Source organism: Salmo trutta, chromosome 38 (assembly GCF_901001165.1).
Source record: "Salmo trutta chromosome 38, fSalTru1.1, whole genome shotgun sequence".
Taxonomy (NCBI): domain Eukaryota; kingdom Metazoa; phylum Chordata; class Actinopteri; order Salmoniformes; family Salmonidae; genus Salmo; species Salmo trutta.
In genome coordinates, this window is record NC_042994.1 from 27915966 (window position 1) to 27939352 (window position 23387).

Below are 23387 nucleotides of genomic sequence, written 5' to 3' on the forward strand. Positions count from 1 at the left end.
TATTTTGGGTAAAGTAAAAAAGGTGAAATATTTTGGGTAGATGTTCCAAAAATATATAAATATGTAAAGTGTTGGTCCCATGTTTCATGAGCTGAAATATCCCAGATTTGTTCCATACGCACGAAAGCTTATTTCTCTCTAATTAGGTGCACACATTTGTTTATCTCCCTGTTAATTAATATTTCTCATTTGCCAAGATAATCAATTTACCTGACAGGTGTGGCATATTGTTTAACACTTTTTTGGTTACATTATGATTCCATAAGTGTTATTTCATAGTTTTGATGTCTTCACTATTATTCTACAATGTAGAAAATAGTAAAAATAAAGAAAACCCCTTGAATGAGTAGTTGTGTCCTAACTTTTGACTGGTACTGTATATGGTCGATTCCGTGGGAAAGTCAACCTGAACATGTGTAACGGAGGTAAGAACGTGCCGTAAGCTCACTCCACAGTTAGCTTGAAACGTCACAGATGGAGCTATCCAACTGGTACCTTTTGTATAGCTCAATAGGTTTATTGTCAAGGAGAACGGTCACGCATGTTGAGAAGCAGAGGATCACTAGTTTCAGCCAAGTATGGGGACAGTGGAGGAAGCTAAACTGTAAGCAGCACACTGATGTCAGTTACATGAACAAAAAAAGTTTGTCATTTCCAAATGAAACTATGCTCTTTAAAGTCTATATGTTGGAGTTTATTTGACCTGTTAAAGTAGATTTCACAGCTTTTAGAAAAGGCTTGTTTAAAAAAAGATACATACAGTTGAAGTCGGGAGATCACATACACTTATGTTGGAGTCATTAAAACTCGTTTTTCAACCACTCCACAAATTTCTTATTTGACTTATAATTCACTGTATGACAATTCCAGTGGGTCAGGAGTTTACATACACTAAGTTGACTGTGCCTTTAAATAGCTTGGAAAATTCCAGAAAATGATGTTATGGCTTTAGAAGCTTCTGATAGGCTAATTGACATCATTTGAGTCAATTGGAGGTGTACCTGTGGATGTATTTCAAAGGCCTACCTTCAAACTCAGTGCCTCTTTGCATCATGGAAAAATCAAAATAAATCAGCCAAGACATCAGAAAAAAAATTGTAAACCCCCACAAGTCTGGTTCATCCTTGGGAGAAATTTCCAAATGCCTGAAGGTACCACGTTCATCAATAGTATGGGGACAAAAATCGAACTTTTTGGAGAAATGTCCTCTGGTCTGATGAAACAAAAACAGAACTGTTAGGCCATAATGACCATTGTTATGTTTGGAGGAAAAAGGGGGAGGCCTGTGAGCCGAAGAACACCATCCCAACCCTGAAGCACGGGGGTGGCAGCATCATGTTGTGGGGGAGCTTTGCTGCAGGAGGGACTGGTGCACTTCACAAAACATATGGCATCATGAGGGAGGAAAATGATGTGGATATATTGAAGAAACATCTCAAGACATCAGTCTGGAAGTTAAAGCTTGGTCGCAAATGGGTCTTCCAAATGGACAACGACCCCAAGAATACTTGCACAGTTGTGGAAAAATGGCTTAAGGACAATAAAGTCAAGGTATTGGAGTGGCCATCACAAAGCCCTGACCTCAATCCGATAGAAAATTGTGGGCAGAACTGAAAAAGCATGTGCGAGCAAGGACACCTAGAAACCTGACTCAGTTACACCAGCTCTGTCAGGAGGAATGGGCCAAAATCCACCCAACTTATTGTGGGAAGCTTGTGGAAAGCTACCCAAAACAATTTAAAGGCAATGCTACCAAATACAAATTGAGTGTTGAGTGTATGTAAATTGAGTGTATGTAAACTTCTGATCCACTGATCCAATGTGATGAAAGAAATAAATGCTGAAATAAATCTCTCTCTACTATTGTTCTGACATTTCACATTCTTAGAATAAGGTGGTTATCCTAACTAACCTAAGACAGGGAATTCTTACTAGGATTAAAATGAAGGAATTGTGAAAAACTGAGTTTAAATGTATTTGGCTAAGGTGTATGTAAACTTCCGACTACAACTGTACATTTGCATTTTTAACAAGTTCTGTAGATCAGACGTTAATGAAGCAATACAGACCACATTGAAGTGTCTGGAGTTTTGTCTGCCTCTTCAAGAGACTTGTAAAGACAGGGGGGTTGACTGGGACAGGCAATGTAACATCCATAATGTTTTGAGAAAATGTTTTTGTAAAACATGCACCTTACATCAGATCATCTTGAAACTTTCTCTCTAAAGCTAACTTTCATCAAGGTTTTATATGGTCTATTGGTTTCTCTCTTTTCATTGGCAGAATCCTTTTTCAGTGTTATGATATTCATAACATCCATATCCACCAGGCTATCTTCATGTCAACTTACAGAACTCTGTTGGTTGTCCTGGTAACAGATACCAGTGGGCAGATCTGTTTTATTTGTTCAAACTAAACTACAGCACTTACTTTGACGAGTCAAATCTGATCCTTTCTTCTCTTCTCCTCCTCTCACAGTTCCACTCAGCCCCATTGTTTTCCTGCAGTCCACCAGCAGCACAGACAACCTCTTCATACCCAGCAGTAAGGTGGAAGGGGGCAGGCTAACATACTCCTGGTAACCATAAAGAGGGGACACAGACACATATCATAATGGATGCTGATGTCACTGTTGTCATGAAGTGCTTTACAGAAACCCAGCCCAGACCCCGATAGAGCAAGCTGTATGCTAGACCAGACCAAGCTGTACCATCTGGTGTTCTGATCTGGAGAGACTCTTCTCTGACTCGTCAGCATCAGGATGTTGTTGATGCTCCCCAGAGGATCCACGATAGTCATGTCTCTCTCCTGTGTGAACAAGGACATCAAACAGACGGTAAACTTATGACCGTCTATTGCAATCAAGAGGCATGAATGTCTAAAATGGCCACTTTCATCATGATTTTGGAAAATATTGTTTGTGTTGCAAATGTAAAGGGTCATTTCCACAAAATGGGTGCCATACGTTCCTTTGATATTTTAAGTAGAAATGATGCACCAATTTTAAAAGCCTGTTATATTAGATGAGGTGAACTTTAATGAAGACCACATAGAGAATGAGAATTCAATACATCGTAGTCCCAAAAACATATGTACCAATGGCAGATTGCCCCTTAAACAATTCCTACAGTACTGAACAACATATTCAAGTGTAGAACTGAAGTAGAATGCCCCTTTAAAACAATACATTATTTCAAGAACTGCATAGTGCCCCTGTTTTTAAGACAGTACTCACTGGTTGTAATCCGATCTTCAGCCTCCTCCATTTTCACTCCCAAAACGTCGTCTTCCTCCTCTTTTATTGAGATAGCCTCCTCTTCCTCTTTTACTCCAAAAGGTTTATCCTCTTCTTTCACTACATTTTCTTCTTTCAATGTTATGGCATCTTCCTCCTTTTTGATTCTGAAAGCTTCTACTTCCTCCTCTTCCACTCTGACAACCTCTTTCCCATCTTTCCCTTTCATTGTAATATCATCCTCTTCTTCTTTCAATGTGATAGCCTCCTCTTCCTTCTTTTTCATCCTGAAAGCTTCTTCCTCTCCTTTCACCAGAGATCTTTCTCCGTCGAGCTTAGTGAGCTCATGCTCCGGTCGATAAGCCTAGTGCATTAGCAATTTACCACATTTGCTAATTTAACAAGCAAATTACGTTTAAATGAACTAGTAGCTAGGTAAACCGAATTATATTCAAAACACTAAGAGTAATATACACAAGATTGGTCTTAAAGGCTTCAACGTTTCAGTTTTATGTTCGCTAGCAATCCACCACGTTGGTTGAATCAGAAGCCTTTTGTCGCTGTTGAAGAAGCCTCCTGTCCCGTCCACTAGATTATACGTCACGCAAGAAGCATCACCTGAAATACTCATATCGCCATCTGCTGACTGGAGTGGGTAACGCAGATTGGAAAGAAAATTATGAAATAGTTTAATCTGGCTAACAATGTCATGTGTAGTAATTTAAAAACAACCACATGTTATGTTATCTCTTACTTTTTACAGCCAATACTTTACCGACCATTTTGAATCACACCGTACCTTTTCCGCTATGCAATCTGCTTTCAGAGCTGGTCATGGCTGCACCTCAGCCACACTCAAGGTCCTTAACGATATCATAACCGCCATCGATAAGAGACCTTACTGTGCAGCTGTATTCATCGACCTGGCCAAGGCTTTTGTCTCTGTCAATCACCACATCCTTATTGGCAGACTCAACAGCCTTGGTTTCTCAAATGATTGCCTCGCCTTGTTCACCAACTACTTCTCTGATAGAGTTCAGTGTGTCAAATCGGAGGTTCTGTTGTCCGGACCTCTGGCAGTCTCTATGGGGGTGCCACATGGTTCAATTCTTGGGCCGACTCTCTTCTCTGTATACATCAATGATGTCGCTCTTGCTGCTGGTGATTCTCTGATCCACCTCTATGCAGACGACACCATTCTGTATACTTCTGGCCCTTCTTTGGACACTGTGTTAACTAACCTCCAGACGAGCGTCAATGCCATACAACTCTCCTTCCGTGGCCTCCAACTGCTCTTAAACGCAAATAAAACTAAATGCATGTTATTCAACTGATCATTGCCCACACCTGCCCGCCCATCCAGCATCACTACTCTGGACGGCTCTGACTTAGAATACGTGGATAACTACAAATACCTAGGTGTCTGGCTAGACTGTAAACTCTCCTTCCAGACTCACATTAAGCATCTCCAATCCAAAATTAAATCTAGAATTGGCTTCCTATTTCGCAACAAAGCATCCTTCACTCATGCTGCCAAACATACCCTCGTAAAAACTGACCATCCTACCGATCCTCGACTTGTCATCTATAAAATAGCCTCCAACACTCTACTCAACAAACTGGATGCAGTCTATCACAGTGCCATCCGTTTTGTCATCAAAGCCCCATATTCTACCCACCACTGCGACCTGTACGCTCTCGTTGGCTGGTCCTCGCTTCATACTCATCGCCAAACCCACTGGCTACAGGTTATCTACAAGTCTCTGCTAGGTAAAGCCCCGCCTTATCTCAGCTCGCTGGTCACCATAGCAGCACCCACTCGTAGCACGCGCTCCAGCAAGTATATCTCACTGGTCACCCCCAAAGCTAATTCCTCATTTGGTCGCCTTTCCTTCCAGTTCTCTGCTGCCACTGACTGGAACGAACTGCAAAAATCACTGAAGCTGGAGATTCCCATCTCCCTCACTAGCTTTAAGCACCAGCTGTCAGAGCAGCTCACAGATCACTGCACCTGTTCATAGCCCATCTGTATACAGCCCATCTATCTACAGTGGGGGAAAAAAGTATTTGATCCCCTGCTAATTTTGCCCACTGAACAGTGAACAGTGAGAGACAGAATAACAACAAAAATATCCAGAAATACGCATGTCAGAAATGTTATAAATTGATTTGCATTTTAATGAGGGAAATAAGTATTTGACCCCCTCTCAATCAGAAAGATTTCTTGATCCCAGGTGTCTTTTATACAGGTAACGAGCTGAGATTAGGAGCATACTATTAAAGGGAGTGCTCCTAACCACAGCTTGTTACCTGTAAAAAAGACACCTGTCCTCAGAAGCAATCAATCAATCAGATTCCAAACTCTCCACCATGGCCAAGACCAAAGAGCTCTCCAAGGATGTCAGGGACAAGATTGTAGACCTACACAAGGCTGGAATGGGCTACAATCGCCAAGCAGCTTGGTGAGAAGGTGACAACATTTGGTGCGATTATTCGCAAATGGAAGAAACACAAAATAACTATCAATATCCCTCGGCTGGGGCTCCATGCAAGATCTCACCTCGTGGAGTTGCAATGATCATGAGAACGGTGAGGAATCAGCCCAGAACTACATTGGAGGATCTTGTCAATGATCTCAAGGCAGCTGGGACCATAGTCACCAAGAAAACAATTGGTAACACACTACGCAGTGAAGGACTGAAATCCTGCAGCGCCCGCAAGTTCCCCCTGCTCAAGAATACATATACATGCCCATCTGAAGTTTGCCAATGAACATCTGAAAGACTCAGAGGACAACTGGTGAAAGTGTTGTGGTCAGATGAGACCAAAATGGCGCTCTTTGACATCAACTCAACTCGCCGTGTTTGGAGGAGGAGGAACGCTGCCTATGACCCCAAGAACACCATCTCCACCGTCAAACGTGGAGGTGGAAACATTATGCTTTGGGGGTGTTTTTCTGCTAATGGGACAGGACAACTTCACCGCATCAAAGGGACGATGGACGGGGCCATGCACAGTCAAATCTTGGGTGAGAACCTCCTTCCCTCAGCCAGGGCATTGAAAATGGGTCGTGGATGGGTATTCCAGCATGACAATGACCCAAAACACACGGCCAAGGCAACAAAGGAGTGGCTCAAGAAGAAGCACATTAAGGTCCTGGAGTGGCCTAGCCAGTCTCCAGACCTTAATCCCATAGAAAATCTGTGGAGGGAGCTGAAGGTTCTAGTTGCCAAACGTCAGCCTCGAAACCTTAATGACTTTGAGAAGATCTGCAAAGAGGTGTGGGACAAAATCCCTCCTGAGATGTGTGCAAACCTGGTGGCCAACTACAAGAAATGTCTGACCTCTGTGATTGCCAACAAGGGTTTTGCCACCAAGTACTAAATCATGTTTTGCAGAGGGGTCAAATACTTATTTCCCTCATTAAAATACAAATCATTTTATAACATTTTTGACATGCGTTTTTCTGGATTTTTTGTTGTTGTTATTCTGTCTCTCACTGTTCAAATAAACCTACTATTAAAATTATAGACTGATCATTTCTTTGTAAGTGGGCAAACGTACAAAATCAGCAGGGATCAAATACTTTTTTCCCCCACTGTACCTCATCCCCATACTGTATTTATTTATTTTGCTCCTTTTGCACCCCAGTATCTCTACTTGCACATCCATCTTTTGCACATCTGCCATTCCAGTGTTTAATTGCTATATTGTAATTACTTCGCCACCATGGCCTATTTATTGCCTTAATTCCCTTCTTTTACCTAATTTGCACTGTATATAGACTTTTTGTTTTCTCTACTGTATTATTCACTGTATGTTTTGTTCATTCCATGTGTAACTCTGTGTTGTATGTGTCGAACTGCTATGCTTTATCTTGGCCAGGTCGCAGTTGCAAATGAGAACTTGTTCTCAACTAGCCTACCTGGTTAAATAAAGGTGAAATTAATCAAATAAAAAAAACTCCAGGGCTGACCTGCCCATTAGGTAGGATTAGGTGACAGATTAAAGAGTATTAATTTTTTGTCATAGTTATTCTGAACCGACTGCCTGCAAGTCGTCGTTAAATTAGCCCCAGTGGTTTGTATTTTCCTTCAAATCTCTGAAGAGGAAACATTCGAAAAAGATTGTGCCAGAAGAACATGGGTGACGTTTTACATTTTCCATCATCCTGAAAGCTTCTTCCTCTCCTTTCACCAGAGCTTCTTTCTCCGTCGAGCTTAGTGAGCTCATGCTCCGGTCGATTAGCCTAGTGCATTAGCAATTTACCACATTTGCTAATTTAACAAGCAAATTACGTTTAAATGAACTAGTAAACAGATTTATATTCAAAACACTAAGAGTAAAATACACAAGATTGGTCTAAAGAGCTTCAATGTTTCGGTTTTATGTTCGCTAGCAAACCACCACGTTGGTTGAATCAGAAGCCTTTTGTCGCTGTTGAAGAAGCCTCCAGTTCCGTCCACTAGATTATACGTCACGCAAGAAGCATCACCTGAAAGACTCACATCGCCATCTGCTGACTGGAGTGGGTAACGGAGATTGGAAAAATATTAATTACAATGTTTATTCTGGCAAGCAATGTCATAACTTGTCATTTAAAAACAACCAGATGTTATGTTTTCTCTTACTTCTTACAGCCAATACTTTACTACAGGGCTGGCCTGCCCATTAGGCAGGATTAGGTGACAGGTTAAAGAGTATTCGATTTTTGTCATAGATATTCTGAACCCCCAGCCTGCAAGTCGTCTAAATTAGCCTAAGTGATTTGTATTTTCCTTCAACTTTCTGAAGAGGAAACAGCCCGGAAATGCCCCTGTCTGAGTGCATTTGTCTACCACTATATGTAGCTGTTAGCGATGATGCTAATGACAGCCATCTTCTGGTTGATAGAAAAGCTTTCCCAAAAAAACCTGTCAATTAAATGTTAACTACAAAGTTGTCTTTGCCTACCTGACAGAATGATATCATGATTATTTGCATTAATCCAGTTGTGATTTGTTCAGCAAGCTCTGCAATCACATGTGTGCTACAGAGACACCACTAACCAAGCAAGGCTCTTGCTGGTGCCGCGTGAATTAAAGGGAATCTACACCCAAATATGAAAATGTCTTCGATTTTTCTCAGACTTCAAAAGTGGTCTCCTGATGTGGTATAACCTTTCTGGCGCAGGCGTCCCGCTAGCGACTCACCTCGACAACATCCGGTGAAATTGCAGAGCGCCAAATTCAAAATACAATAAACGCAATATTAAACATTCATGATAATACAAGTGTCATACATGATTCTTTAGCTTAGAATCTTGGCAATCTAACCACATCGTCGGATTTCAGAAAGGCTTTAAGGCGAAAGCACAGCATTCGATTATCTGAGGTCAGCGCCCCACAACAGCATATTATCCAAAAAGCACAGGCGTCACAAAATCCCAAATAGCGATAAAATAAGTCAGTTACCTTTGAAGATCTTCCTCTGATCGCAATCACAAGGGTCCCAGGAACACAATGAATGGCCGTTTTGTTCGATAATGTCCTTCTTTATATCCCAAATAGTCCATTTAGTAGGCGTCATTGAGTTCAGTAATCCACCTGTTCAGAATGCAGACATAGGAGTTCCAAAAAATGGATATGATAGAGATGTTATAAACCTGGAAAAACTAAACGGAGAAAACAGAATTAGAGAAAAAAAACGGAATTAGAGAAAACAACGGAATTAGAGAAAAAAAAGAAATTGGAGAAAAAAACTGAATTAGAGAAAACAACGGAATTAGGTAAAAAAAGAAGAAAACGGAGTTGATAGGGCCCTAAATAAGCTATACATTTTCTCTCATTACTGGATAATCTAGGGATGGTGTAGAGTAACAGCTGTATCCTGAAGTGACCTTTAACCTCCCTACTCCTCAATAGTTCTTCCACTGGATCAAAGCCATGTAGTCTATGATTTTGTTTTGGTTCTCATTTTCCTAGTTGACACACAGTACCTTTTCATCGAGGTCTATGTATGTGATAGTACATGATAGTGGCAACACATGGAGTAGGGTTGGATATAGTCATAGTAGGATACATTGAGCGGCAAGATGTTCTTTACGATTCGGCCATCAGATTTGCCACCAATGCTCCTCACTGCACTCTATACTCCTCTGTAAACTGGTTATCTCTGTATACCAGTTGCAAGACCCACTGGTTTAAAACCTGTTTGGGATAGGAGGCAGCATTGGGAAGTTTGGATGAAAAGCGTGCCCAGAGTAAACTGCCTGTTACTCAGGCCCAGAAGCTAGGATATGCATATAATGTGTAGATTTGGCTAGAAAACACTCTTAAGTTTCCAAAACTGTTAAAATTATGTCTGTGAGTATAACAGAACTCATATGGCAGGTGAAAACCTGAGAAAAATCCAACCAGGAAGTTGAAAATTAGAATTTTGTAGTTTTCAAGGGATTGTCTATCCAATATCCTGTGTCTGTGGGGTGAAATTGCACTTCCTAAGGCTTCCAGTAGATGTCAACAGTCTTTAGAAGTTGTTTCAGGCTTGTATTGTGAAAAGGGGTCGAATAAGACCACAAATAGGAAGTGGCTCAGATGAAACCAATGATTTGTTGTTCGCGCGGTCCCGCAGGCTCGCCGGTCATTCTTTTTCCTCTGTAATGAAAACGGTATTGTCCGGTTGTATTATTATTGAATATTTATGATAAAAGGACCCTAAGGGTTGATTGTAAACATCGTTTGACATGTTTCTACAAACTTTAATTGAACTTTTGACTTTTAGTCTGGAGGATGGGACGTTGTGCCTTTGGAATATTGAACTAAACGCATGAACAATAAGGAGGTTTTTGGACATAAAGATGGACTTTATCGAACAAAACAAACATTTATTGTGGAACTAGGGTTCCTGGGAGTGCATTCCGATGAAGATCATCAAAAGTGAATATTTATAACGCTATTTCTAACTTTTTTTGACTCCACTACTTGGCAGGTATGGCTTGTTTTGGTGGCTGAGCGCTGTACTCAGATTATCGCATGGTGTGCTCTCGCCATAAAGCTTTTTTGAAATCTGACACAGCGGTTGCATTATGAATAAGTTTATCTTTAATACTATGTATAACACTTGTATCTTTCATCAAAGTTTATGATGAGTATTTCTGTAAATTGATGTGGCTCTCTGCAAATTCACCGGCTGTTTTGGAGGCAAAACATTACTGAACATAACGTGCCAATGTAAAATTAGGTTTTTGGATATAAATATGAACTTTATCGAACAAAACATACATGTATTGTGTAACATGGAGTCCCGAGAGTGCCATCTGATGAAGATCATCAAAGGTTAGTGATTCATTTATCTCTATTTCTGCTTTTTGTGACTCCTCTCTTTGGCTGGAAAATGTTTTTTTGTGACTAGGCGCTGCCTAACATAATCGCATGCTATGCTTTCGCCGTAAAGCCTTTTTGAAATCAGACACTGTGGTTGGATTAACGAGAAGTTTATCTTTAAAATGGTGTAAAACACTTGTATGTTTGAGAAATTTGAATTATGAGATTTCTGTTGTTTGAATTTGGCGCCCTGCAATTTCACTGGCTGTTGGCGAGGGGTTCCGCTAGCTCCTCATTGCACTCTATACTCCTCTGTAAACTGATTATCTCTGTATACCCGTTACAAGACCCACTGGTTTAATGCTTATTTATAAAACCCTCTTAGGCCTCGCTCCCCCTATCTAAGATATCTGCTGCAGCCCTCATCCTCCACATACAACACCCGTTCTGCCAGTCACATTCTGTTAAAGGTCCCCTAAGCACACACATCCCTGGGTCGCTCCTCTTTTCAGTTTGCTGCAGCTAGCGACGGGAACAAGCTGCAAGAAACACTCAAACTGGACAGTTTTATCTCCATCTCTTCATTTAAGGACTCAATCATGGACACTCTTACTGACAGTTGTGGCTGCTTTGTATGATGTATTGTTGTCGCTACCTTCTTGCCTTTGTGCTCTTGTCTGTGCCCAATAATGTTTATACCATGTTCTTTCTGCTACCATGTTGTGTTGCTGCCATGTTGTTGTCATGTGATGTTGCAACCAAGTTGTGTTGCTGCCATGTTGTTGTTATGTGGTGTTGCTACCATGTTGTTGTCATGTGGTGTTGCTACCATGTTGTTGTCATGTGGTGTTGCTACCATGTTGTTGTCATGTGGTGCTACTACCATGTTGTTATTATGTGGTGTTTTTACCATGTTGTATTGCTACCATGTTGTATTGCTACCATGTTCTGTTGCGACCATGCTGTTGTTATGGTGTGTTGCTACCATGTTGTTGTTATGTGGTGTTTCTACCATGTTGTGTTGCTACCATGTTGTTGTTATATGGTGTTGCTATCATGTTGTTGTTATGTGGTGTTGCATTTACATTTACATTTGCGTCATTTAGCAGATGCTCTTATCCAGAGCGACTTACAAATTGGTGCATTCACCTTATGATATCCAGTGGAACAACCACTTTACAATAGTACATCTAGATCTTTTTTGGGGGGGGGGGGTTAGAAGGATTACTTAATCCTATCCCAGGTATTACTTAAAGAGGTGGGGTTTCAGGTGTCTCCGGAAGGTGGTGATTGACTCCGCTGTCCTGGCGTCGTGAGGGAGCTTGTTCCACCATTGGGGTGCCAGAGCAGCGAACAGTTTTGACTGGGCTGAGTGGGAACTGTGCTTCCGCAGAGGTAGGGAGGCGAGGTAGGGGGCAGAGGTAGGGAGGCGAGCAGGCCTCCATGTTGCTACCATGATGTTCTGCTACCATGTTGTGCTGCTACCATGCTACCATGTTGTTGTCATGTGGTGTTTCTACCATGTTGTTATGTTGTGTTACTACCATGTTGTTGTTATGTGGTGCTGCTACCATGTTGTTATGTTGTGTTTCTACCATGTTGTTGTTATGTGGTGCTGCTACCATGTTGTTGTTATGTGGTGTTTCTACCATGTTGTTGTCATGTGGTGTTACTACCATGTTGTTGTCATGTGGTTCTACTTCCATGTTGTTGTCATGTGGTGTTGCTACCATGTTGTTGTTATGTGGTGTTGCTACCATGTTGTTGTCATGTGGTGTTACTACCATGTTGTTGTTATGTTGTGTTGCTACCATGTTGTGTTGCTACCATGCTGTTGTTAAGTTGTGTTGCTACCATGTTGTGTTGCTACCATGTTGTTGTTATGTGGTGTTACTACAATGTTGTTGTTATGTTGTGTTTCTACCATGTTGTGTTGTTACCATGTTGTGTTTCTACCATGTTGTTCTGCTACCATGTTGTTGTTATGTGGTGTTGCTACCATGTTGTTGTTATGTGGTGTTGCTACCATGTTGTTGTTATGTTGTGTTGCTACCATGTTGTTGTCATGTGGTGTTGCTACCATGTTGTTGTTATGTTGTGTTACTACCATGTTGTTATGTGGTGCTGCTACCATGTTGTGTCACTACCATGTTGTTGTTATGTGGTGTTGCTACATTTACATTTACATTTACGTCATTTAGCAGACGCTCTTATCCAGAGCGACTTACAAATTGATACCATGTTGTGTTCCTACCATGTTGTGTTGCTACGATGTTGTTGTCATGTTGTGTTACTACAATGTTGTTGTCATATGGTGTTGCTACATGTAATAATAACATGTGTGATTTATATAAAGTTCTTTAGTAATAAAACAGTGACATAATTTAGTATTTAATATTCATAGAAACTTTAATATTTGTAATATGTATGTTTAAATGTCTGTACTTGACACGTCCTGACCATAGTAAGATGTTATTTTCTATTGTAGAGTAGGTCAGGGCGTGACAGGGGGTGTTTTGTGTTTTTCTATGTTTTGTATTTCTATGTTTAGGTTCTAGTTTTCTATTAATATGTTGTTGTTTTTTGGGATGATCTCCAATCAGAGGCGGCTGGTCCTCGTTGTCTCTAATTAGAGATCATACTTAAGTAGAGGTTTTTCTTCCTGGGTTTTGTGGGTGATTATTTTGAGTAGTGTTTGTTTCTCACGGTTTGTTGTTTTTTCAGTTTATTTAAGTATTGCAAAGTTTCACAGATTAAATAAAATGTGGAACGACACACACGCTGCACCTTGGTCCCCTCTCTACGACAGCCGTGACAGTACTACATTTTTTAATAAAATAAAAGCTTTGAAAGAAAATGTAATTTACTTTCAATGAATTACATTTTTCTCTCGCTTTCTCCCCCTCTATCTCTCTCCCTTTGTCTCTCCCCTTGGCTGGGAATGTTAAGGGTCAAGAAGTTGTGAATCTCGGGGGCCCTTGCACACAGGGGAACTATATGTACACAAAATAATTAACAACCTGGACCCTCAGGTGTCTTTGAAAACATATGTTTTACTAACGACCTAAACACATAATTTCTACCCTTTTAAAAATAGTTATATGGGAGATGTCCGGGGGATGTCTCAGTCTTTGAAAGGGTCATTGTAATATTTAAGATGTCCCCTTTACTGATGACCTAAACAGATAAATTTTATCCCCCATAAAAGAGTGTCCGAGCGATATCTCAGTCAACCACCCCAAAAAAGCCCCAGAGGCCTCACACCATCCTCTTTGAAAGGTTCATTGTATTCTTTAATTTAACTATGCTTCCTTTACTGACGACCTAAACAGATCACTTTTACCCTTTAAAAAATAGTTGTCAGCTATCCAGATTTAATGGTCAAGAGGTTGTGAACCTAGAGGGTCCCTTGCACACGTTGTGTTTAGGTACACATATGTTTTCTGTTTATGAAGGAATAAATGATTGAGAGAATATAGACCACAAAACAAAATAAAAGATAACTGTATTCTTAACGATGTGCCCTTTACTAATGACTTAAACAGATCATTTTACCCCATGAATAACCTTTTACTGCAGGGGGCTAAAATAGGGGCCTTCAATGCTGCAGAAATATTTTGGTACCCTGCCCCAGATCTGTGCCTCAACACAATCCTGTCTAGGAGCTCTACGGACAATTCCTTCAACCTCATGGCTAGGTTTTTGCTCTGACATGCACTGTCAACTGTGGGACCTTATATAGCGCCTTTCCAAATCATGTCCAATCAATTGAATTTACCAAAGGTGGACTCCAATCTAGTTGTAGAAACATCTCAAGGATGATCAATGGAAACAGGATGCATCTGAGCTCAATTTCAAGTCTCATATAGCAAAGGGTCTGAATACTTATGTAAAACATTTTTTTGTGTTTAAAACATTTGCAAAAATGTATAAAAAGCTTGCTTCCGCTTTGTCATTATGGGGTATTGTGTGTAGATTGCTGAGGAAATTGTTTAATTTTATCCATTTTAGAATAAGTTGTAACGTAACAAAATGTGGAAAAAGTCAAGGGGTCTGAATACTTTCCAAAGAAACTGTAAGTGATTGAGGAGAGAGCATCATTGCTATATTCTAAATAAAATCATTGACCAATAAGGGAACACATGACCAAAGCAATGCGTAACCCATATAGAATTAAAACAACATTCATCTTAATGAGAAATATAATTGAATAAACAAATGTTTGTATAACCAAAGACATGAAAACTGGTGGGAACATTGTATTTAGCTAGGATTTCATAAGGCCAGGAAGGTTTTTGAGAATAACAATAGACAATAGTAAATGTTACTAGTTTAGGGATGAAGATAGTGAAGGTTCATCAATGTTAAAGATGTTTTGCCCCAGGAAAGTGGAACGAGGAACTCTTCTTCGAGACAATGATGAAACAGCAATTTGTGGGCGAGTTGTGGTGGATATTATAAAATAAGGATCTGCTGGAGTCCAAGTCAAACCAAGATTCTTTATTTCTGAGCTCAGAGAGAATAACAGAGTTTGGTATATTATTAGGCTCCCAACTAGCTGTTGCAAAAGCAGCAGCTACTCTTCCTGGGGTCCACACAAAACATGACACATAATACAGAACATCAATAGACAAGAACAGCTCAAGGACAGAACTACATACATTTTGTAAAAGGCACAAGTAGCCTACATATCAATGCATACACACAAACTACCTAGGTCAAATAGGGGAGAGGGGTTGTGCCGTGAGGCGTTGCTTTATCTGTTTTTTTAAACCAGGTTTGCTGTTTATTTCAGCAATATGAGATGGAGGGAAGTTCTATGCAATAAGGGCCCTATATAATACTGTTGACACGTCCTGACCAGTATAAGGGTTAATTGTTATTGTAGTTTGGTCAGGACGTGGCAGATGGTATTTGTTTTATGTGGTTCGGGGTGGTGTTTTATTTAGTGGGGCATTTGATTTGTGTATTCCGGGGTTTGGGTACTGTTTTGTATTCATGTATTTCTATGTTTGGTCTGGTGAGTCTGGTTCTATGTTTGGTTAATTGGGGTGGGGACTCTCAATTGAAGGCAGGTGTTGTCTATTTGCCTTTGATTGAGAGTCCTATATATTAGGGGGTGTTTGTAATTTGTGGGAGATTGTTTCTTGTTTAGCGTGTGTGAGCCTGACAAGACTGTTTTGTTGATCGTGAGTTCGTTGTGTTTATTATTTTGGTGTTCACTTTTGAGTTAAAATAAACTTCAAGATGAGCATCCACAATCCTGCTGCATTTTGGTCCTCCTTTCTCGACGACAACCGTGACAACTGTACGCTTTCTTGAATTTGTTCTGGAAACTTGGGGTCTGTGAAAAGACCCCCGGTGGCATGTCTGGTGGGATAAGTGTGTGTCAGAGCTGTGTGTAAGTTGACATGTAAGAACTTTGATGATATCTGTACATTATAGGAACACCTGTGATGACAAAAGTACAATGATTCATGTTTTGCTTTAGCTTGAGATTAAGAATCAGTGGTAGAGACCTTGCAAGTGCATGAAAAGGTCAACTGTACAAAGTCAGATGTCTGTGTGTTGAAACTATATTTTAGATAACAGATGGATAAAGGGAACTAAGAGTTCCTGTTGATACTATGTTCCAGCCTTACTTCCAGTCTTACATGATATCAATAAGGGGAAGAGTGATGGGAAACTAACTGCCAATAACACAATAAGCTGAACTCCACCTAGCAGAGACATCTTTGTATTAGGAACTATTAATTATGAGCTTATGGCATTAAAGTTAAGGGACATCACCCTGGGCGGGGTGATCCTCAGTAGGGGATAAAAAGGGAAAACACCATCTTTTGAACTGAGTGTCTTGCTTGCAAATTGCTGTAAGTGTATACTCTGGGTTGCAATCCTTATTAAACAAACTACCCTCTGATCAAATAAGTTTTCCTGTGGTCTCTTGTGTGCACATAGGGCAGAATTCCCTTATAGACTATACAAACAATTTGGGATTTTCAACACATTCATGTTTCCTATAAAAAGAAGTGATGCATTCAGTCTCTCCTCAACTCTTAGCCAAGAGTGGCATGCATAGTATTTATTTCAGCCCTCTGATTACAATTAAGAGCAAAACGTGCCGCTCTGTTCTGGGCCAGCTGCAGCTTAACTAGGTCTTTCCTTACAGCACTGGACCACATGACTGGACAATAATCAAGATTAGACAAAACTAGAGCCTGCAGAACTTGCTTTTTGGAGTAAGGTGTCAAAAAGAACACCATCTCTTTTTTGCAGCTATACCTCTCCCCATCTTTACAACCATTGAATCTATATGTTTTGACCATGACAGTTGACAATCTAAGGTAATGCCAAGTAATTTAGTCTCCTCAACTTGTTCAACAGCCACACAATTGATTACCAAATTCAGCGAAGGTCTATAACTTAAGTACGACCCTGCCTCACACAGGAAGCGGCGCAGGTCCTAGTCCAGGCACTTGTCATCTCCCGTCTGGATTACTGCAACTCGCTGTTGGCTGGGCTCCCTGCCTGTGCCATTAAACCCCTACAACTCATCCAGAACGCCGCAGCCCGTCTGGTGTTCAACCGTCCCAAGTTCTCTCACGTCACCCCGCTCCTCCGCTCTCTCCACTGGCTTCCAGTTGAAGCTCGCATCCGCTACAAGTCCATGGTGCTTGCCTACGGAGCTGTGAGGGGAACGGCACCTCCGTACCTTCAGGCTCTGATCAGGCCCTACACCCAAACAAGGGCACTGCGTTCATCCACCTCTGGCCTGCTCGCCTCCCTACCTCTGAGGAAGCACAGTTCCCGCTCAGCCCAGTTAAAACTGTTCGCTGCTCTGGCACCCCAATGGTGGAACAAGCTCCCTCACAACGCCAGGACAGCGGAGTCAATCACCACCTTCCGGAGACACCTGAAACCCCACCTCTTTAAGGAATACCTGGGATAGGATAAAGTAATCCTTCTAACCCCCCCCCCCCAAAAGATTTAGATGCACTATTGTAAAGTGGTTGTTCCACTGGATATCATAAGGTGAATGCACCAATTTGTAAGTCGCTCTGGATAAGAGCGTCTGCTAAATGACTTAAATGTAAATGTAAATGTAATGTAATGTAAAGTAAACTTAAGGAATGATTTGTACCAAATACAATGTTCTTAGTTTTAGAGATGTTCAGGACCAGTTTATTATTTGCCACACATTCCAAAAATAGACCGCAACTCTTTGTTAAGGGTTTCAGTGACTTCATTAGCTGTGGTTGCTGATGCGTATATGGTTGAATCATCAGCATACATGGACACACATGCTTTGTTTAATGCCAGTGTCAGGTTATTGGTAAAAATAGAAAAGAGTAGAGGGCCTAGAGAGCTGCCCTGCGGTACTTTACATGTTTGCCAGAGTAGCTTCCATTAAAAACCCTTTGAGTTCTATTAGATAGCTCTGAATCCACGATATGGCAGAGGTTGAAAAGCCATAGTACATACGTTTTTTTCAACAACAGGTTATGGTCAATAATATCAAAGGCTGCACTGAAATCTAACAGTACAGCTCCCACAATCTTCTTATCAATTTCTCTCAACCAATCATCAGTCATTTGTGTCAGTGCAGTACATGTTGAGTGCCCTTCTCTATAAGCATGCTGAAAGTCTGTTGTTAATTTGTTTACAGAGAAATAGCATTGTATTTGGCCAAACACAATTTTTTCCAACAGTTTGCTAAGAGCTGACAGCAAGCTTATAGGTCTACTGTTAGAATCAGTAAAGGCCGCTTTACCACTCTTGGGTAGTGGACTTACCTGGGCTTTCCTCTTGGCTCAGATTAAAAATATGACAGATAGGAGTGGCTATAGAGTCAGCTACTGTCCTCAGTAGTTGTCAATAACAGGTTTGTCATTAATGATCGATAACAATTTTTCCACCTCTCCCACACTAACTTTACAAAATTCAATACTTGCACTGCTTTTCTTCCATTATGTTTTTACCCCAATTTTTTTTGTTCATCATTCTTTATATCATTGATCTTGGCTTCATAATAAAGTTTATTATTTTTTGTTGAGTTTGATCACATAATTTCTCAATTTGCAGTACGTAAGCCAGCCAGATGTGCAGCCAGACTTATTAGCCACTCCTTTTGCCCCATCTCTTTCAACCATACAGTTTTTAAATTCCTCATCAATCCATGGAGCCTTAACAGTTCTAACAGTCAGTTTCTTAACAGGTACAGGTTTATCAATAATTGGAAGTAGGAATTTCATATGGTAAAAACAGGTAAACACATTATCAGTCAACAATATAAGACAATGGGAGCACTGTGTATGTTCTCTGATGAATTACAAGTCAATGTGATGTGAAAAATCAATATACACACTAAGAGAAGTAATTTCTCTCTCCTGTGTGGATTCTCTAATGACGTTTAAGTGACTGTTATGAGTAATATGTTTTCCCACAGTCTGAGCTTTTGTAAGCATTCTCCTCTGTGTGCAGTATCATGTTCTTTCAGGCTTCCTAAATGGGCAAAAGCTTTGCACCCTGGGAGGAGTGGTAAGGCTTCTCCCGTGTGTATACTCTCATGTCGTTTCAGGTCCCCTAACAGGTTAAAACCTTTTCCACACTGGGAGCAGTGGTAAGGCTTCTCCCCTGTGTGTGTATTCTCATGTCGTTTCAGCTCCCCTGACTGGTTGAAACACTTTCCACACTGGGAGCAGTGGTAAGGCTTCTCTGCTGTGTTTATTCTCTCATGTCCTTTCTGCTCCCCTGACTGGTTGAAACACTTTCCACACTGAGAGCAGTGGTGTAGTCTTGCTGGTTTGGACGTCCCATCTTGTCTTTCTCCTGCCAAAGACAGTGTTTTTTTAAATAGAGACCCGAATGAAACCTCCACATGATAAAACAGCCTTGCTATGAGGATAAATCCTAAGCAGATCCCTCAATAACCTGAGACCAGTTTTAACAATCTTTGTGTGATTTTAAAACAAATGAAGAGCTACTGATATGTTTACATTATTTTATTCATCCTGTTTTACAAGTCAGAACACCAAAAACCGAAACAGTTCTAGGACACTGAAGACACAGACATTGCTACATTCCAATCGAGCAGGTGGTTCTGAATATATAACTTTCATAGCTGTATGATACAGAATGCGACCTACACACTTCCTTAAACATAAAATAAGTAAATAAGTAATTTTGTGTGGAAGTCTAAAACTTGCTTTTACGTCGAAGAAACAAAGCACATCAGTAAAATCTCCCCGTTGCCGAAAGGGTTCGACACATGCTGTTTAAATGGACCAATTTCTTATTTAGACATTCACAGGTTTTCAACATTTTGACTATCGCTGATGTCATATTTTGGGAAAAGTAAAAAATAAGGTGAAATATTTTGGGGAGATGTTCCTAAAACTGATAGTAACTACAATAAACAAAAATATAATTGCAACATGTAAAGTGTTGGATGTTTAATGAGCTGAAAAAAAAGATTGCAGAATTTTTTACATCCCTGTTAGTGAACATTTATTTGCCAAGATAATCCATCCACCTGACAGGTGTGGCATATCAAGAAGCTGATTGAACAGCTTGATTATTACACAGGTGCACCTTGTGCGGGGGATAATAAAACGCCACTAAAATGTGCAGTTTTGTTACACAACAATGCCACAGATGTCTCAGAGGGAGCATGCAATTGGCATGCTGACTGCAGGAATATCCACTAGAGCTGTTACCAGATAATTGAATGTTCAATTCTCTACCAGAAGCCGCCTCCAACATCGTTTTAGAGAATTTGGCGGTACATTCAACTGGCCTCACAACCACAGACAACGACGCCAGCCCAGGACCTCCACATCATCTGAGACCAGCCATCCGAGTTGTATTTCTCTTTGTAATGAAGCTCTTTTGTGGGGAAAATCTAATTCTGATTGGCTGGGCCTGGCTCCGCAATGGGTGGGCGTATGCCCTCCAGGGCCCACCAATGGCTGCGCCCCTGCCCAGTCATGTGAAGTCCATAGATTAGGGCCTAATTTATTTATTTACAATGACTGACTTATATAAATTGTAAATCGTTGAAATTGTTGTTTATATTTTGGTTCAGTACTCACACACACACACAGTGCATTCGTTAAGTATTCAGACCCCTTCACCTTTTCCAAATTTTGTTACATTTCAGCATTATTCTAAAATTGATTAAATTGTTTTTTCCCCCTCGTCAATCTAAACTCAGCAAAAAAAAGAAACATCCTCACTGTCAACTGTGTTTATTTTCAGCAAACGTAACATGTTTAAATATTTGTATGAACATAACAATATTCAACAACATACATAAACTGAACAAGTTCCACAGACATGTGATTAACAGAAATTGAATAATGTGTCCCTGAACAAGGGGGGGGGGGGTCAAAATCAAAAGTAACAGTCAGTATCTGGTGTGGCCACCAGCTTCATTAAGTACTGCAGTGCATCTCCTCCTCATGGACTAAACCAGATTTGCCAGTACTTGCTGTAAGATGTTACCCCACTCTTCCACCAAGGCACCTGCAACTTCCCGGACATTTCTGGGGGGAATGGCCCTACTCCTCACCCTCCGATCCAACAGGTCCCAGACATGCTCAATGGGATTGAGATCCGGACTCCTCGCTGGCCATGGCAGAACACTGACATTACGGTCTTGCAGGAAATCACGCACAGAACGAGCAGTATGGCTGGTGGCATTGTCATGCTGGAGGGTCATGTCAGGATGAGCCTGTAGGAAGGGTACCACATGAGGGAGGAGGATGTCTTCCCTGTAACGCACAGTGTTGAGATTGCCTGCAATGACAACAAGCCCAGTCTGATGATGCTGTGACACACCACCCCAGACCGTGACGGCCCCTCCACCTCCAAATCGATCCCGCTCCAGAGTACAGGCCTCGGTGTAACACTCATTCCTTCGACGATAAACGCGAATCCGACCATCACCCCTGGAGACAAAACCGCGACTTGTCAGTGAAGAGCACTTTTTGCCAGTCTTGTCTGGTCCAGTGACGGTGGGTTTGTGCCCAGAGGCGACGTTGTTGCCAGTGATGTCTGGTGAGGACCTGCCTTTCAACAGGCCTACAAGCCCTCAGTCCAGCCTTTCTCAGCCTATTGTGGACAGTCTGAGCACCGATGGAGGGATTGTGCGTTCCTGGTGTAACTTGGGAAGTTGTTGTTGCCATCCTGTACCTGTCCCGCAGGTGTGATGTTCGGATGTACCGATCCTGTGCAGGTGTTGGTACACGTGGTCTGCCACTGCGAGGATGATAAGCTGTCCGTCCTGTCTCCCTGTAGCGCTGTCTTAGGCGTCTCAAAGTACGGAAATTGCAATTTATTGCCCTGTCCACATCTGCAGTCCTCATGCCTCCTTACATTATGCATAAGGCACGTTCACGCAGATGAGCAGGGACCCTGGGCATCTTTCTTTTGGTGTTTTTCCAGAGTCAGTAGAAAGGCCTCTTTAATGTCCTAAGTCTTCATAACTGTAACCTTAATTGCCTACCGTCTGTAAGCTGTTTGTGTCTTAACGACCGTTCCACAGGTGCATGTTCATTAATTGTGTAAGGTTCATTGAACAAGCATGGGAAACAGTGTTTAAACCCTTTACAATGAAGATCTGTGACGTTATTTGGATTTTTACGAATAATCTTCGAAAGACAGGGTCCTGAAAAAGATCCCTACATTTTTTTGCTGAGTTTATTTGTATATGTTTATGGGTTGAAAGGTGTTTTTTTCTCCGACATAAATAAACAATTCCAGGTGACAGACAAAGGCCATAGCTGTAATAAAATAACAAATTAACTGGCAAAGCAGCAGAGCGAGGCCCGCATCCAGCAACGTCACGAGTAACGCTTTTGCAGCTGTTTCAGTACAGCACTACAGGGAGAGAGAGGGGGTGAGGGAAAAAATCCACTGGACTAGTTTCAATGTATGGAATCACTTAGGAGTTTCTGGATTTTGGGTAAACTTCTCCTTTAAAGCATCAGACTCCATAGTAATTCATCATTAGATGCTACAGTCCTCCTTTAAGACTCCATAATGTTTCATCATTAGATGCTACAGGCCTCCTTTAAGACTCCATCATGTTTAGAATGTGTCCGGAAGCGCTACTCTATCTATTCTACTCTTATCCTTCCAGCTTTAATAATAATAATAATAATAATGTTATAATAGGTAATAACTAACTTTAATAACTAGGGTTAATACCTGCCTGGCGCCCCAACAAAATCTTTATCTTTACCCCCCTCTAACAATACCGCTACAGAATTAGCATAGTAGGCCATATAATTTAAGGTAATCTGAAATATTTAGGACTAACTTATTCCTTGCCACCTATTCTGAAACTAACTGCAGCTCTTTGTTAAGTGTTGCTGTCATTTCAGCTGCTGTAGTAGCTGACGTGTACAGTGTTGAGTCATCCGCATACATAGACACACTGGCTTTACTCAAATGTCGTTGGTAAAGATTGAAAAAAGTAGGTGCCAAACAGCTGCCCTGGGGAATTCCTGATTCTACCTTGATTTTGTTGTACAGGCTTCCATTAAAGATCACTCTCTGTTCTATTAGACAGGTAGCTCTGGGGCGGCAGGTAGCCTAGTGGTTAGAGCGGTAGGCCAGTAACCGAAAGATTGCTGGATCAAATTCCCAAGCTCACAAGGTAAAACTCTGTCGTTCTGCCCCTGAAAAGGGCAGTTAACCCACTGTTCCTAGGCCATCATTGAAAATAAGAATTTGTTCTTAACTGACTTGCCTTGTTAAATAAAGGTTACATTTAAAAAAAAAGCTCTTTATCCACAATATAGCAGGGGGTGTAAAGCCATACGTTTTTTTCAGCAGCAGACTAT

The 23387-nt window shown here is 41.1% G+C and overlaps 1 protein-coding gene and 1 long non-coding RNA gene across 2 annotated transcripts in view; both read right to left on the minus strand.

Annotated features, from left to right (window-relative positions):
- LOC115178210 (zinc finger protein 239-like) overlaps positions 1-23387 on the minus strand; it is a 53389-nt gene that overhangs the window by 2815 nt on the left and 27187 nt on the right. The window lies entirely within an intron of this gene.
- Positions 2453-2749, minus strand: LOC115178252 (uncharacterized). The gene is made up of 2 exons (XR_003872582.1): positions 2711-2749; positions 2453-2575 (listed from the first exon to the last, which is right to left on the minus strand). It is a non-coding gene; the product is annotated as an uncharacterized LOC115178252 (long non-coding RNA).